The sequence below is a fragment of the Triturus cristatus genome, chromosome 4_2 (genome assembly GCF_964204655.1).
Source record: "Triturus cristatus chromosome 4_2, aTriCri1.1, whole genome shotgun sequence".
Taxonomy (NCBI): domain Eukaryota; kingdom Metazoa; phylum Chordata; class Amphibia; order Caudata; family Salamandridae; genus Triturus; species Triturus cristatus.
Genome location: NC_140586.1, coordinates 172,763,472 through 172,780,449, shown reverse-complemented (window position 1 = coordinate 172,780,449; position 16,978 = coordinate 172,763,472). Strand labels below are relative to the sequence as shown.

Here is a 16,978-nt window from a genome sequence, read left to right as displayed (position 1 = left end):
ATTTCGTTTATACAAGCTTTACCTTTGCCCAGATGTGGTTGGATTAAGGACAAACCCCTAGATTTTGGAGAACCCACTCTCGAGCGGGGCAGGTCAGCACAGAAGCACCATGGGACGTCCCGCCACTGTGCTAAATTGAACTCTTTGGAGTTATGTATGGACCTTACCTGAGCTCGGGAATGTATTATAAAAACTATGACGTGTAAAGCGTAAAGGCCCAGAGCATTCTTGGAAGGGGCCATGGTTAATGCCCGGTTATATTATATTGCAACTTTTTGTGTATGGGCATTCCCAAAAAGTCCCTCGAATGCGACCCTACACTTTTGGCGTTAATGACTTGTTAAATTCTTTGAAATATGGTTATGTCGAATTTTAACATAATAAATTTGAGTCAACAGGGCACACTATGTGCTCTTCTTGTTTTGGCACCAAGGGGTTCTTGCACTAACTGGTTTCATATGCAGACAGTCGTCAGAGGGCACACAGAGGGTATCTTAGGCCACTGTCGGCAATCATTATTTTCCATTGAAATAGAAATGAATTTCGGAGGGAGGATAATTTTAACATTGCCGAGAATTGTTTCTTTTCATTTTCTTTCCTATAGTTTTGGCTTTTGTTTTCACTTTTCATTATGGCCAAACTTTCAGCGAACTGCAAAAGCAATTTTTGTCTTAGGAAATGGAGCAGAGGTTTTAAAGGAAACCTTTGGGACCAGGACAAGGCGGAGAGTCAGGAAACTTTGCACACAAAGTAGTTTTTTGAGATTCATGAGCTATATGCTGCAACATCTTAATTGATACCCAGTCTATGTTTTTGTCTTGTGCAATAAATTGCATATAGATCCAATACTATCAAAAGTACTTTGAGGATTTTCTCTAGAGCAGAGCTACTAAAGGACCTCTTGCACCCACCCAGGTGAAGTGAGGTGTCTCAGCCATCATTTAGCAGGAATAACTAGCAGAAACCCTCCCCAACCAGGTACAGGTAAAACAAGCATTGGCATAGCCAATAGGTCTCGCTTTTGGGACCTTAGAAGTATTTAGTTATGCAGCACAATATCTTTGGTGCAACAACATCAACCGTTGCTTGGCTAAGCACTTATAAGGTCCCAAAGGCGAGACCTATTGGCTATGCCAATGCTAGTTATAAATGCACATTGCTTCGATAGCCCCTTCCTGCCAGGTGGTTCACTTGTTGAAGCCTGAGCTCACAGAGGTAACCATGGATGAGTTTCTACAAACATTAGAGGGCAGATGTTCTCAGACCGAAAGTTCCACTTCCTTCCACTTCTGCGAGTAATAACTAAATGCAAAGTTGTTTGGACCTGGCATCCTTCAGTCATAACCAGGGAAACCAGCAAATCAGATTATTAGTCTGAGGTAATCTTGCAAATAATCAATGGTTTAAATTGAAACTAGTCTTCAACGAAGGGGGGGAGGGTTCACCACAAAAGGCATTGAGACGCATACTTATATAGCACATCATAGAATAAAGGACTGTAACCGTTCATGGTTATATTTTGCAGGAAAGACAAAATGTCCTGGAAGAAATGGTAATGCATTGTTAAAATTAAGTTTTAGGAAGATTGGATGATTGTCTAGACATTGGTAGTGCACTTGTGATCACATGCTCCCTGGCAAGGGGGTGCTACTAATAATTGTACTTTTGACCTAGGTGTGAGGGTAGTTCCCACCCAGTAATGTTCACTAATTACGATATAGTTATTCACAAATGAAAATGTAAACCTGAGGGGGTGCAGCGGCTTACGGCCACATGATCTGTATTTCAGTTCCTAATAAGGCTAATAATACACTAATAGTTTGGGCGTCAAGCAAGTGCAAGATTGAGTTTGATTGTTTCCTGATAATACGTTTTCAGCTTATTTATTTTTTCATCTAAATCACTGCAGGCAACTAGGATGGAAGCCTTGTCCTAAAAAAATAGTTTTCATTAGCTTTTTGCAGGCAAACAGGATTAGCAGGTGACACTGACACCATAACGGTGTGGAAAACTTTGCACTTTGTTTCCTCATGGAGCTTATAGGAAAACCATTGTGCAGAGTTCTGTGGCGCCTATTGTTTTGCGGTTTAAATGTTAGGTAATCTCCTTAAGCTAGGGTTGTACCGGGCTGAGGCTGCTCGCTATAGAAGTGTGTATGTGTGCACCAAGTGTAGGATACTAGTTATTACAATGTTTGAGTGAGAAGAGGCCGTGACTTGAGGCAGTCAACGCTGTGGAAAACTTTTCTACATAAAAAAGTACAATCTATGAAGAGCAATTCCTTCCTTTTAGGTAAATTTCAAAAATTAGAAAACTACACACAATTCACTGTATTTATATTAAACGTTGAAAGCAAATTAGTTCAGCTGTGTAAAGCAGGGGTTTTCAGGTCAATTTAAGAAAGGCAATGGCCATGTTAGATTTGTGGGATAACCGACCACCGTGTAAAATATAACATAGTTTGGAATGCAGTATTTATATGTACAATTATAATATGGTATGTCCTGGTGTCCACCTCTTCTGTGTATACATTGGGCACCTGATCTCTATTCCCCACTGCACATATCTCTTCAGCTACAATTTGTCAGTCCCGATATCAAGGCAGACCGCCTCACATTCTGAGCTCTGCCACACCTCTTTTGTGATGGCAAGATATCTCCGCCTCTCCACCAACCAAAGTGGTCATGTTTGTACTTTCTGCACTCGCCTATAATGCACCGGATTCACTATGTGACTTTGGCTGGATGCTTCCATTGTAAGACTTACAATGGCCAGTCCAGCCTGGAAATCATCCGATCTGTTAGTGCAATTAAATGAGCATCTTGGTCAGGCCACCTTGGCTCCACCTCTTTGGCCCCCATCATTCTTTTATATGATGCTTATACACACTCATGGTCTCTGCCCCTCCTCCCTTACTGCACTCATCAGCTAATGAAGAGACCGATGAAGAGTTCACAGGATGTTTTGGGATGGAATTGAAGGCCCTACCTACTGAAATGACAGGAACGAAGACATGATATTATGTATATTTTAGCACCTCTGGGGTGCTTGTGTGGATCTGTAAGCCAGCTGCAGCGGTTCGTAAAACTTTGATTGGTATGACTCCCACTGAATCACTATTGGAAGCTGGGGACCTAAGCCAAAACAGTTCTTACAATGTGAGCGTCAAAAAGTACATACATCTATAGAAACAAATCTATATGATAGATCATACATATGCACAAGCTGCAATTTTATTTAATTAACAAACAATAATATATACAAATCGAAATGTTTATTTTAATGAGAAGGTTGTAGCTTTTAAACATTTGGTTTTATTTCTAAAATGTAAAAGCAATACTCTAGACTCTTGCATATCACGTTTTTTTTACCCCTAATTCATCCCCTTTTTGTCAGCACATAGCAGTGCTTTGATTGAACCCACCAATCCTCCTACTTATTGCTGTATTTTTGCTGCTCCCACAAATCAGCCTGATGACACCAACTTAATGTGTGCTCTCTCCTCAGAATTGGTGCTTTTGAGTTCAGAACCGATCACATTTCTTTCATAACTCTGTAACAAAGTTGGTGAGGATTACCCTATGTGTGCAACTGTATACTAACTAGATTGTTCCGTTTGTTCCTTTGAGCCCTTAACTGTGGCAATACAGCAATATAGCAAATAACATAACGTGCTTCTCTTTGCAAAACATTTGTGTGTCTCTCTCTCTCTCAATTTGTATGTTGTCTATACATGTATATTGCATTTCAAGGTGGTGATAGCCACTGTGTAGTTATGTTTGAGTCTCACTTTCATTGAAAAGGCATACTTTAATTCGCCTAGACCTTTTGACCCCATTGCTGGATTTGCCTGACATTTGGCAGTCGAGTTAGTTCAGCTAAGTATCTTTGAAGATCTGTCTGTGGGGCAAAAAGTTATAGGAGAGTGAACAATTTTGCTCTCACCTGACATCTAAAAGGTTTTACACCAAAATTCACTTAAAAGTAGAACTTTACTCAGAGCATGCCTTTTTTTTGTTGCTTGGTGTAAATCCTTTTTGGTTTTAAGACATTTGCTTTTAAAAAAAAAAAAAGTGTGGATAGAGCGAGCTTTAATGGGTTAACTCTTTTGTATAGCTATGCCATTTAACCTCGCAAGTCCGTCGTGTCAGTCACTTTTTCAAATTTTATGACAATGTGATTGGCTAGATTAGGGTTGAATCCCCCCCCCCCCCCACACATCTTGAAACTACAAAGTCAGCTCCAACTTGCGAGTTTCGCATTCTTATAAAGAAACCAAAAATGTGCACAGCCATGGCCAGCTAACTGCATGGATGGGCAAAAACAGGACAGAGGTCAGGGGGACTCAGACTGGTGGAAAAAAACAGCAACCATGAAAACAAGGATTAAAAGAGCCTGACTCAGTAGTGAGAGGGCAGGATGGAAGAAGCAGTAAGGCAGCGGGGAGAGACGGATGAAATGGAAAGCAGATAGTAATCAAGGTCAGAGGACAGATTTTGAAGAACAAAGGGGGGGCGAAGGGGGCCGCTGTTGAGTGTGGGTCAAGATGCAATAGACAGCAGGAGAAGGATCGGCGTGAAGCAGGAGAAGGATCGGCGTGAATCAAAACAACGCAGGGTTGGAGACCAGGAGGAGTGCAGGGCTGAAGGAGACTGCAGACACATGCACTGATGCACTTTCAGTGCATGTGCAAAAGTAGATAAAAACAAGACATGTGGCCGCGAACGGGAGTGTGCGCCCGTGAGTGTGAAAGTGGAGATCTGTGGTGAGGAGGTGGAGGGAATTGAAGCACAGAGTAAGGCACGCAAAGCGCGTGCTCGCGCACATGCACTCAAGCTCTAGGCCGGCCATGGCAGCATTTTTTTACCCCTTTACTAAAAGTCGAGCAAGCAGCGCATGCGCTGCTCTAGGTTCGACCTAAAAACGACTTATGCCCTATGACTTTGGACCAGCTGCCAGCAAGTATCAGTGTTGGCCATGCCTAGACATGGAAAAGGAGTGCCACTTTGGGTAAACCCTCAAGTCAAATACTCTGATGGGTAAACAAATGTCCCATTTAGTGAGCTGCTGCCAGAAGACTGGGGAATCGAGTTTCTTGAGCAGGGAGATTAAATGGACTCCTTCAGCCAGGAATGGTGAAATCGGGAGCAGGGCGGCACAGAGTTTCTGTGTTAGGCACTTTCAACCCTACAGCTGGTCTCAGGTCCAAGGACGAAACTTCTGGTCCTGAGTCTTTTTCTTAGTACTTTTGTTCTGAATCCTTGATTCTCTGCCCCAGAATGTGCGGAACTGTGTGGTGGGTCTTCAGCTCTCAAGTTCTGTGTCTGGTTTTCTGAGTTCTTAGTCTGCTGTTCTCCGTTCCCACTCCAGGGATCGAAGCGTTGGGTCTGTAGTTTCATGGTCCTGGGTATGGGATCCTATGGTAATAAAGTCTGCCACTGCACTTCCTGGTGTTGAGTCCAGGATCTAAGTTTTTGCTCAGAGTTAGGTCTTCATGAGTCTTACTGTCTCAGTTTTGGGTGAGCGGTTATCAGTTCATGAGTCCAATAATCTGTGTTCGGAGTCAGCTGTACTCGATCGTGCATATGAGTTCTGGGTCTGGTGTATGTGGATCCTGAGTTTTATATTCTGGGTCTGCATTTCCGTCATCCTGTGTTTGAGGATTTCAGTTGTCGATCCATAACTCCCTGGCCTCGACATGGAGTCTCTGAGACCAGGGTCTGTGACAATAAGAACCTAAGTTCTAGGTCCAACGTTCTCTGGTCCTTAGTTTTGTCATCCTACTTCTGCGTTTGTGATTCACCGGTTCTGACTCTTATTATGCAAGTTATGAGCCTGCAGCTCCCTGTTCCTTAGTCCTGTGATGCGAGCTCTGTGTTCGCCTGTTCTTGAACAGGGTCGCATTTCATGTTCTGGCTCTGAAGGTCTCTGGTCCTGAGCGCATTTATCGGGTGCTATGGGTTTACCTCCGCTGGTCCCCAGTTTGATCATCTGCGATATCCAGAATCCTGATTCTTGATCCTAAACTCGAGAATTTGAGTTCTGGTTTCGCGGTTGCCTGGTCCTACGTCCCGTTTTCTGGGTCTGTAGTTTCCAGATCCCATTTCCCGGGCTCTAAGTCTATAGTTGTTATGACAGAAGGATTCTTTCCTCAGTTCCCTGCTTTGGAATCTCATAATAAGAAGTTCTGAGTTTGCAGTTGTCTGCTATTATTAGCCTCGTGCTTGCGGCACTGTTTAGCATCTGTTCTTAAAGTGATACAGCCAAATAAACATGACAGTATCTCAACAACAGAAAAAATTGAAAAAACTCTGCTGTACCGTCAATACCAGTGATAGGGCGCACCTCTGCTGGGCCTGTTTGGCCTCCATCTTGCTGGAGATGTCTATCTTTAGGTGCAAGTATGAAGGCGGTGACGAAGCGTGTCACGTGTCTCTGCGGTGTGGAGACCCACGGGTGTCACGGAGGGCCGGCGGTACAGTCACAGGCCCTCACCCTGCCTGGCTGCAGCTGCCCTGGCTATATCTGGAACCTGGAGAACAACGTTCCTCTCTCTACCTCTCGCCTTTGAAACACTTTTGCGGCTGATTCCGGGTGTCATGAGCTGTGCTTCCACTTTTGTGGTGCCACCCGAGTCTGCACCTTGGATGAAATCTGTGACCTTTAAAGTAAGCCGAAGTACAGAGAGCGGTGACCTGGGGTTAACGGGCGCCTTGCCCTGCTCCCTGCCAAATTTAGCTACAAACGATCTCTTTCACTCCTTTTGGGAGTTTCCCTCCTGGTGGTGCATGAACAGAGCAGTGGAATTCGTAACTCAGTAGCACATATTAAAGAAATAATATTGCCATTATAATTACCCAAAAATATAATTACACAATGCATTTAGAAAGCTAAGCCCTAAAAGCATTTAAAAACAGAACCGGAATATAAAGGGACACCTAACAAGTATATGAGCTTACTTCTCTTACATTCCTACCCGCGGAGTCCAATGTTACTATAAAGTTTAAAAGCTTTTTACCCTCCCCAGCTACCTTAAATTGTCCACACAGTTCTTGTTAAGTGTAAACAGTAAAAGTAACCCTTAATCTGCACTTTAGGACGTTAACGTAAGAGTTAAAGCGCCTTAGAATGGATCCTGGTCAACCGCTAGTTTAAGCTGACTAAGGCGTGCCTAAGGCAGAAGAAGAAAGTGGGAGCCCAAAAATACTTTACTATGATGGAACTGTGTCACAGAGACAGACAGGCAACTAAAGAAACAGTGGCTGTGCCGTGCTACATCCTGACTGGCTACAGACTTTCCTGACTTAACCGCCTGTTTCTCCAGCATTGAAATATTCCCCATTGCCAGGTTGGGAAACATCAGTAGCCAATGTTAACACAGCAGTGCACGCATCCACTCTAATAACATTGAAACTGCCATTGACTATCCCTAGTCTGTCCAACTTGTTTTAGGACCTGAATGGTGGACAGTGAGGAGGAGAGACTCAGAGCTTCAAACAGGGGTGGCTCCTCCGCTAATGCGGAGGAGCGTCGCCCCACTGCCTTTCAATACTTTAAAAAAAGGAAAAAGAAAATGATAATAATGCGAGTTTAATATCATTTTATTTTTCCATGCTGAGGCAGTTTGTGTGGTGGGGCGGGGCTGCTCTGATGACAGGAGAAGGGGCAGTGGTGCGCATTCTTTGTAAGTGAGCATGAATGTTTGACCGTCCGTCTCTGGCCGTCCAAATATTCATGCGCACTTTGCATGTTCTCCACCCAGGCTGCATTACAGAACATGCCCAGGCTCCCATTCCCTGTCTGAGTGCTGAACCACAGTGCTCAGAATGGCTTAGGGAGCCTGGGTGCTTCCTGCTTCCTGTTAGCAGAGAAGCCAGGAAAAGAAGGCGGAGAGAACAGAGGCGGCCAGCCTGCAGGCCAGCTGGCAGGTAAGTGAGCCTATTTTTTTTTTTACATACCCCCCTCCCCGCTCCCCAACCCCCTACCGATTCGTGGGAGCAGCCACCACTGGCTCCAAATCCCCAAAGGGTTTCCAAATGTAGATTTTCTACCATGATTCAACTACAGGTAGAATTCAGAGCTCTGTTCTTTCTTCTGAAAGCTATGCTTTCTACTTCTATCGGAGGCAATTTTTTTCTCCACTATTGAATCTTTCATAGATTCAAATGCTTGAATCATCCCAATGTCAAGCTGAGAGTTCCACGGTAACCACAGAGAGCAGCGCAATGTTAAACAAGAAAGTTTTAAAATACTCACAGAAGTAGCTTATTCACACCATTTTAAATTGATCCTAACTTCAGCTTATCAGAATACAGCGCCATATTAAGCCTTCTCACACAGGTCACCCTGTCTTGGATTTCTACCACATGTCAAATGAGAAGAGAGTCCCCTAAGCGCTGCTCTCTCAGTCACAAATAACTTGGTTATTTTTGCTTAATTCTTTATTTCTGAGAGAATATATCCACATCTAAGACCTTCTTAACCTGACAAGACTTGATTATTGCTGAACCTTTAAAAAAAGGTATTTTTAGACCCTGTGTACCCGTGGCAGAAAAAGGCTTTGCTCTGAAGACCTTCAGAGGGACTGTTTATATCCTGACCACAAGGCAAAGGACTGCAAAATATGTTGCACTTATTCTACGAAAACATTTGAAGATCGACTTGGTAGATTTTTAGTATGGATCCAAATATCAAAACCAGGAGAAACTCACACTTCTAAGGAGAAATATGAGGGCACTTCAAATACCTCAGGTATAGTGCAAAAAAGGTTTCATTCACAGTCTGACAAAAACTGAGATCACTCCTGAGGTAGTCATAGAGAGTGAAAAATGTCCTTCAAAAACAGCCCACAAGCTGTCTACTGATAAACCTACACCAAAGACGAGAATATCAGAGGAAGCAGACTCATGTCAATATTGCTGTTGGCGAGACCTTATTTGGCGAAGACCATATTGTAAATGAAGAAGCTTTCAGTCCAGTCGCCACCTGTGACTGCAAGCCAAACCTCGTTGATGACAACACCGGTGACAAAGTCTCTGTCAACTATAAGGACTTTAGCCCCAATGACAGCAAGACCTTCAACGACAGGACCATTCGCGACACCATCAACGACAGCTTCAACGACAGCTTCAACGACTAGGCTGTGTACAAAATTAACCAAGGCAACTCCATCAACACCATTGATGACAATAACAACGTCAACAACAACACTGTCGACGACAACACAGTTAACAAAACCAATCCACAGAAAACACCAAAATCATCAAGAATCACCTTCATATCGGAGAAGAGTATTTCACTGTCACTTGTCAGTATGCATACAATCTTTGCAATCAGACTACCCTAACAACGCAATAGCCCACGATCCACGTTTCTGTATCTCTAGTAAGAGGTCCACGGCTTGCGGTCGCAGATTTTTATAAGGTCTTCCCTTATTCAGTGACATCCGAGCTCACAAAAGAGCCTGCAGGATATGGGACTCCATCTCAATCAAGATCACATATAAGATAACTCCATGCCCTCCTATGCATGGGCTTTTAATGCAAGGTCCTTAGACCCCTCTGACTCAGCACTCTCCTTTAGCAACTCAATTTACAACACCAATGAGGGACGATGACCCATAGTCTGATGAGGATAAGAAAGAATGTCAGCTACTCCTAGCCACTCCACAATCTTCTGCTTTGGGACAGGATGATTACGTAACAACCATTTCAAAGGATATCAACCTTCCCGCTGCAGATTCTCCTCCAGATGACATGAGACGCTTTCACATTCTCATCAACAGGGCATCTAAGAGATTTGATTTGCCAACACCAATGAAAGAAAATGACTGTTTTCTTTATGATTTTAAAGAACCAGCAAGAGAAATGGTAGGGGCCATATAAATAATCCTTCATAATTAATCAGAAGGCCTAAAAGTGAGGAGAGACTCCAGCCACAGAGGCTGCCGTGATTCCCAGGCTCAACAAAAAGTATAAAGTGCCTGAAAATATCCCAGAATACTTTTTTGGTCTTCCCGGTGTAGTATCAGTAGTACTGCAGGCAGGTCAACAAAGATCCAGACACCCGACATCTCCTTGTGCAGAGCCACCATATTGAGAGGGCGGGAAACAACCTTTACAATGCAGTCATTACATCGCACTACCTTTACAACGCAGTCATTTCAACGCAACATCCTTTACATCGCATGCCATTACAATGCAGCCATTACATCTCATCTCACTACAACGCATGTCATTACAATGCATGTCACTACAATGCATGTCATTACAACGCAATGTAAGGTAAGTAATGGGGAATAGTAATTTTTACCCCTCCCCTATCCAACACTTACCCTACTGTTGCACTCACTGGAGCGGGAATAGTCGTTTTTACCCCTACATTATCCAACACTTACCCTACTGTTGCACTAACTGGAGTGGGAATAGTAATTTTTACCCCTACACTATCCATCACTTACCCTACAGTTGCACTCACTGGAGTGGGAATAGTAATTTTTACCCCTACAGTATCCAACGCTTACCCTACTGTTGCCCTAAAAGTAATATGCGGTGTAATGGTTTGTGTTGTAATGGTATGCGTTGTAATGGAATGCGTTGTAAATGTAGTTTCTAAATATGCGTTGTGATGGCATGCGATATAAAATCATGCGTTGTAAAGGATGTTGCGATGTAAAAACTGTGTTGTAAAGGCATGCGTTGTAAATGTTTTCATTGTATCGTCATACATTCTGAGAGGGCAGACGACTAGACAACATTTGTCCATATCTTGACCATCTAAGGGATGACAAGAAGGTAGAGATAAAAGCTATACTAAAGGAGGGAGAAAGGAAATTCTCTGCAATCATTGACAAGGTAATGGATAGTCCAACAACTGGATTCAGTCAGTTGGCAGGTGCAGCAGTATTGTATTGGCAGGGCTGGTTTCTTTCCACCTCATTTAGATTGCAGGTGCAAAGCAAGATCGTACAAGAGAGAGTCTTGTTTGGTGGACACGTTGTTGAAGCTGTCCAGTCTCTCAAATCAAACACAGACACAGCAAGAGCTTTAGGAATCCTTCAACAAAGATGACCTGAGCCCTTTTGTGAACCCTGTGGATGAGATCAATACTCTTACAGAGACGATTACCAACCATATAGGTATCAATCATACTAGCCTTCTCAGCAGATATACCGCCAAGGTTATGCACAACAACACAGGGAGTCTCCACCCGCGTCATATCACATACAGGCTCCTCCTAGAAGTGCTGGAAATCAGCCATAGGGCCATGGCTCAAGATGACAGTGACACTACAAAGATGATGTTCATGAAGAATCCAGACATCCCTGTAGGAGGGAACATCTCGTCTCGTCACAAACAATGGGCTTCTATGCCAACAGATCGCTGGGTATTGGATCTCATGTAATTTGATCACCCACTGGGGTTTATCCAGAAACCACCATTTACACCAACACAAAGCAAATCCCATCAAGATCTTCATCTGTTATGAGCCAACATTCTTACTATGATCAAGGCAGGGGTGTTAGAACAAGTGATTTCAGTAGTCGCAAATCCAAGAAAGCAAGACCATCAAATCTTCTCATATTTAGATGATCGACTAGTCGAAGGAAATTGTCCTAAGGTCAAATCACTGTCTACCTGAGACTGTCTACAGCTCATCAACAATATGGGCCTTACTTTAAACAAGGACAAATCATCGCTAGTTCTTCGCAGAAAAATGCAATTTCTAGGAGCTATACTAGGCACTGATGTAAACAAGGCCTTTCCATTCACGGGGAGAATAATGTGTTTTACTGTGTTGTCCAAACACCTGCACAAAGAAAGATCAGCCACTGTCCAGCTCTTCAAGTAACTTTTTAAGGATGATGTTGTCCTGCATCCTTTGATCCCACATTTCTGCATTCACACGAGGCAGTTTCAGAAAGAGCGCAGCAAACAGTGGTTACAAACCAAAGAATTATTCAATGACAGTATAAATGTGATAGGCCAAATAAAAGAAGCCTCACCTTGGTTGACCCAAAACAAAAATATCAATGTTTGATCTTTTTTCATAACTGCATCCACATCATCATGACAACAGTCACCTCCTTAGAAGGTTGCAGTGCGTACTTGGAGATGCTAGCAGTCAGTGGGAAGTACCTGCCCGGATGGTGGAGATAGGAGGCCGTATCATATCCGGATATGTCGTAAAGGTCCGGAAGATCAGGTGGGAGCGTGTGCGGGCACATATGCTGCGTGTCTTTGGGCTGGACCGGACTGTGCGCCAATGCAAGCACCGCTGGCAGGATTGCCTGGCCCCTGAGGGTGACCTGCTGGACCACCTGGGAGTCATCGTTGGCCTACAGTGTGGTAAGTTTAAACTCCAAATTTAATTATGAAAACTATAATGTAAAGCCAGAATATACGTGTGTGACACACTGGTATCCAAGTGCTAAAATGTGGCAGAGTGAGGCGGGAGACGTCACGCGTCCACGCCTAACGTTGGCACAACGCTGTATCATATTGAAAAGCATAGGGTGCAGGGTGGTGTTATCCACTGCGCAGACGCAACACTTAGCACTGTAGTGCCAAGGCTGGCACCATTGTGCAATACTGCGTGCAGGACAAAGATTGTTTGTGCACAGGAAGGGTGACTGTACCTGAACAATCCTAGGCATTTTTTCTGGGACCTGTGTGCTGCACAAAAGGAAGTGTACAAATGCTGTACACATGAATATTTGTACGTTTGCTACGCTTCCATTGTACATATGCTCTGTGTGACAATCTTTGAAACATGTACAATAGCTCAAAGGTAATAGGACATCCCCAGAGTGTCATACACCACCAACACCTGTGAAACAGCCTTGTGCGATTGGCAGCAATGCAATCGTACACAGAGCATGTATAACATCATGTTGCGTGTAGAAATGGGGCCTTGTGAATGTGTCACACAACTAGAATGCACAGGTATGCTAGCATTGTCATCTTGTCTTGCCCTACTCAGCATTCACAGGTCTTGTGTGGATGGCAGGCAAATTAGACCCAATTATTTAGCAAACATGTCACGCAACAGTATAGTTACGGAGCATTGTCTGTGATGGGGATGATATGTAAGATGAATATGACACGTGTAAGTTCACCTCTGATACCAACACATATTGGGTTTTATGTCTCACAGCTGGATGACCTCTCATCATGCAGGCGGACATCGACAAGTTCAGGGACCCACACGCCACTGGTGAGTTTGGACATCATATATTGCCATAGTGCGGTGTCATGTATGGCTGGCTAAAACAAGCGATGGCGTAATATGCAGTATGTGTGTGTATCACATGTACCTTGCCTAGAGTGTGATGATGTCTTGTTGTTGTCATAAGTGTGCATGAATCGGTAGGTTAAGGTGGAGCTCTGGATTTGTCTTCAAGTTGTGACTTTGCCAATCCCCAGTCAGTGATACACATGTAAATTAGGTCCATGGGTCCTGTCACTACAGCACATACATGTGGATGACAGAGCTCACTGAAAGGATAGGAGACATGTAAGTGGTGTAGCTGATGAATATCAGCAGACATGGAATGCATGGTCATCCTTGACTGAGATGGCTGTGCAAGTGTGACCGATCATGCAGAAGGAGGCTGTGCTTCTCAGGCCCTGCATGCTCAGCCACAGGTCAGCAAAGTTATTTCACAGGTATGCTGCATACCAGCTTCACAGAAGTAGCAGTGTGTAGTTCTAAGCCAACCATATCAATGGGGAAACAACCTTTACAACACAGTCATTACAACGCACTACCTTTACAACGCAGTCATTACATCGCAACATCCTTTACATCGCATGCCATTACAACGCAACCATTACAACGCATGCTGTTACAACGCATCCCATTACAAAGCATAGTTTTTACCCCTACACTATCCAGCACTTACCCTACTGTTGCACTCTCTGGAGTGAGAATAGTAATTTTTACCCCTACACTATCCAACACTTACCCTCCTGTTGCACTCACTGGAGTGGAAATAGTAATTTTTACCCCTACAGTATCCAACACTTACCCTACTGCTACCCCCCAAAATTATGTGATGTAATGGTATGCATTGTAATGGTATGCATTCTAATAGCATGCGTTGTAAAAACATGCGTTGTAATGGATGTTGCGATGTAAAAACTGCGTTGAAAAGGCATACGTTGTAAATGTATGCGTTGTAACGTCATACATTCATATCAGTGGCACGTTCCACAAACACCTAGCATAAATGGCCCAAAAAATCACATAGGCATGTTTGGCCACTGCAATGGTGTTGTCATGCTTCCTCCTTGGCGTAATTCCCTGGTTGACTCTGGCACAGGCGAATGAGCCCTTCTGTACAATTGGGTGACATCACTCCGCATGCATTTACCATGCATGCTTTAATCCTGCAATCATTGTCATGCCATATATTTAACAATGCAGGCCTCTACAACTCTATCTGTGAGAAAGCATTGCACATCATGACACAATAACCCTTATGACTCCCGGTTGACGTTACAATGGGGAATGCCTTCTAACATTTTGCGTTGTGAAGGACTGCATAGTGAAATTTACTACAGAGTGACAATAGTGGATCCAAGACATGCACAAATGACAATTCATATGAAACGATGTTTACCCCTCTGGGCTGCAACTTGTAAAGTAGTGGTGAGAGAGGTCCGGCGCCTCATGTACAAGTTAGTGTTCAGGCACCTGACGTGTTTGAATGTGTGCTGCATGATGCAGCACAGATGAAAGTGTGAGTGGGGCTGTCCCAGTATTGCTCCTGTGCCTGTAGGGTAACCTTCCTACACATTAACAAGCACCCCCTGCACACAGACACACTTGCACTCTTGTACAAGAGTGCCTGGGTTTGCACAGACTTGATGCACTGCACACGGTCACTGGGGGACACGCAGGGCTGGCCATGAGCATCATACATATGATGCTGCATTGTGTTGCAGGAGAGGATGAGTGCGGCGCTACACATGGAGGGAGAAGGCCTCCCTCCTCCGATTCGTTGTACAGGTCACCCTCAGTCAGGGTATGTCACAGCACCATCTTTTTACACTGACAGTCTCATTTGGTTGTGACTGTACATGTCCCATGCCATGCACTGGCATGTCAGTATCCCCAGCATGTAGTCACTGATCTTGGATTCAACATTTTGCTGTGCAGGTCACTCTCTGAATACACATAGTTACGCCAGAGTGTAGGCTCCCATTTTTAAGTGATCTTGTTTGCCTGATTTGAATGGAGAAGATTAACATAGTCCAAAGGACTCACAATTTTCCATTGTTCATATTTTTCAGACAACATGACGCCAGAGGAGTCCCACGCCTTCCAGGTGAGGAAAGACCGGTACCTTCACATTAAAAAGGTCGCGAAAGGGTACTGTAACATGGAACTGAGGTACCGAGAGGACAAGGAAGCTGGCACTTGGAAGTCAGTCCCCGAGGTAGCAACACATGGGAATAAAAGTGGCACACAGACCATCCCAGGACCCTCCGGCTTCATTGGTGGGTCCCAGCATGGACAGGCAGTGTCCCATCCCGCTACAACCTCACATACACAGGGGACAATGCCACCTGCACCTGCCGATCAGTTAGTGACTTTCACTTTGCGGGACAGGAGGACTCTGATAGACGATAACATGATGCTAGGCAGAGATTAAGAGGGAGATGTCCGAGCAGGCCAGGCTCATGGAGGACATGAGGAAAGCCCTGGGACTACCATGATGCCTGCCTATGTAGAGCCCCATCCCCCTCTTCTCCCTTCCCCCAATGTTTAATCTAGTATTTTCGGTAGTGTTAGGTAAGTATTTTAAGTGTTAGGTAGTGTAGTTTTAGTCACGACATAGGTAGTGTTAGATTTTAAGGTAGTTTTATATCATTTTTATTGTAAGATAGTATTTGGGGATAAGCATCCTTTTCCTTTGGGTGGGGGGTTGAGGTCTTTGTTGTTTAAAAAATCAACAACAAAAAATAAAAAAAATATATCTTTGTGTAGGTTAGGTGTGTAGTTAGTTTGTGTATAGCTTAGATGTCTTTGTCCTGTCTCATGATGTGCCTTAAGGATGGGATGGAGGGGTATGATGTATTTGATATGTTGTTGCGTGTTTAGGATTAGTTAGGGTAGTTAGTTCAGGTACTTTTGCACCTTACTCTACTTATTTTAGTTTAGATTAGTAGTAGTTATGATTATTGGTAGTTTAGAAAAGATAATTTTTGTAATTCTATAATAAATGGTTACTAATTTTCAATTCTGTTTGCACTTATGTCAGGGGTGATGTGGTGGAGTGTGGCTTTTCACATTGTATGCATCTCATATCATCACTGGACACTCCGTTGAATGTGTAAGTGTGGTCATGACATGTTACTTAGCAGGATGGATTGTGTCAGGATACCTTAGATGTGAGCACAGTAAACTTGCATGGATAACAGGGTGGCAAGTAGGATGTATGGCCTAGTCTAGGGACAGTCGTTTGTGGAGTTATACATCTTAAGTGTGACTCAAGGAGTTGGACAGCACTTTGTTGTGACAACACAACATAGGTACATGGGCTTGAGAGGATATTGTAGTAGCTACTGCTATTCATCATGGAGATGGATGTATGCAGCAAGTACCACAGATTGCGTCATAGCCCTGCATCTCACATGCTCCTGGTGCTGAGTCCATCCACATTGCACAGACCTTGGATCACTTGCTGCGTAGTGCAAGTGTGTCAGATTCATTAGAATTATATGTTCCTGAGTATTGAGGCTGAACCTCCGGGCCATGCAAGTAGTAGTCTTTGTGTGGCTCCACTGTGAACTGCATATGGCAGAACAGTGGGCCTGATTCACATAAGTCATCTGAGAGTAAGTCATGAGTTTACGTTTTCCGGTATTCACAACTGGCATTTCTGAGTAGTACAGTTAGATGTACTGACTTCACTACTCCTAAATGCCTTCTGTGAATCACAAAAGTTTGAAAGTCATGATTTTGTCACCTT

At 43.8% G+C, this 16,978-nt stretch overlaps 1 long non-coding RNA gene across 1 annotated transcript in view; it reads left to right on the top strand.

Moving 5' to 3' along the window:
• LOC146833284 (uncharacterized) overlaps positions 1-15,994 on the top strand; it is a 29,360-nt gene extending 13,366 nt beyond the window's left edge. Inside the window, exons 2-3 of the long non-coding RNA XR_014960558.1 lie at positions 13,156-13,215; positions 15,297-15,994. This is a non-coding gene — a long non-coding RNA (uncharacterized LOC146833284). The remainder of the gene's footprint in view (positions 1-13,155; positions 13,216-15,296) is intronic.
• Positions 15,995-16,978: the final 984 nt, after the last annotated feature.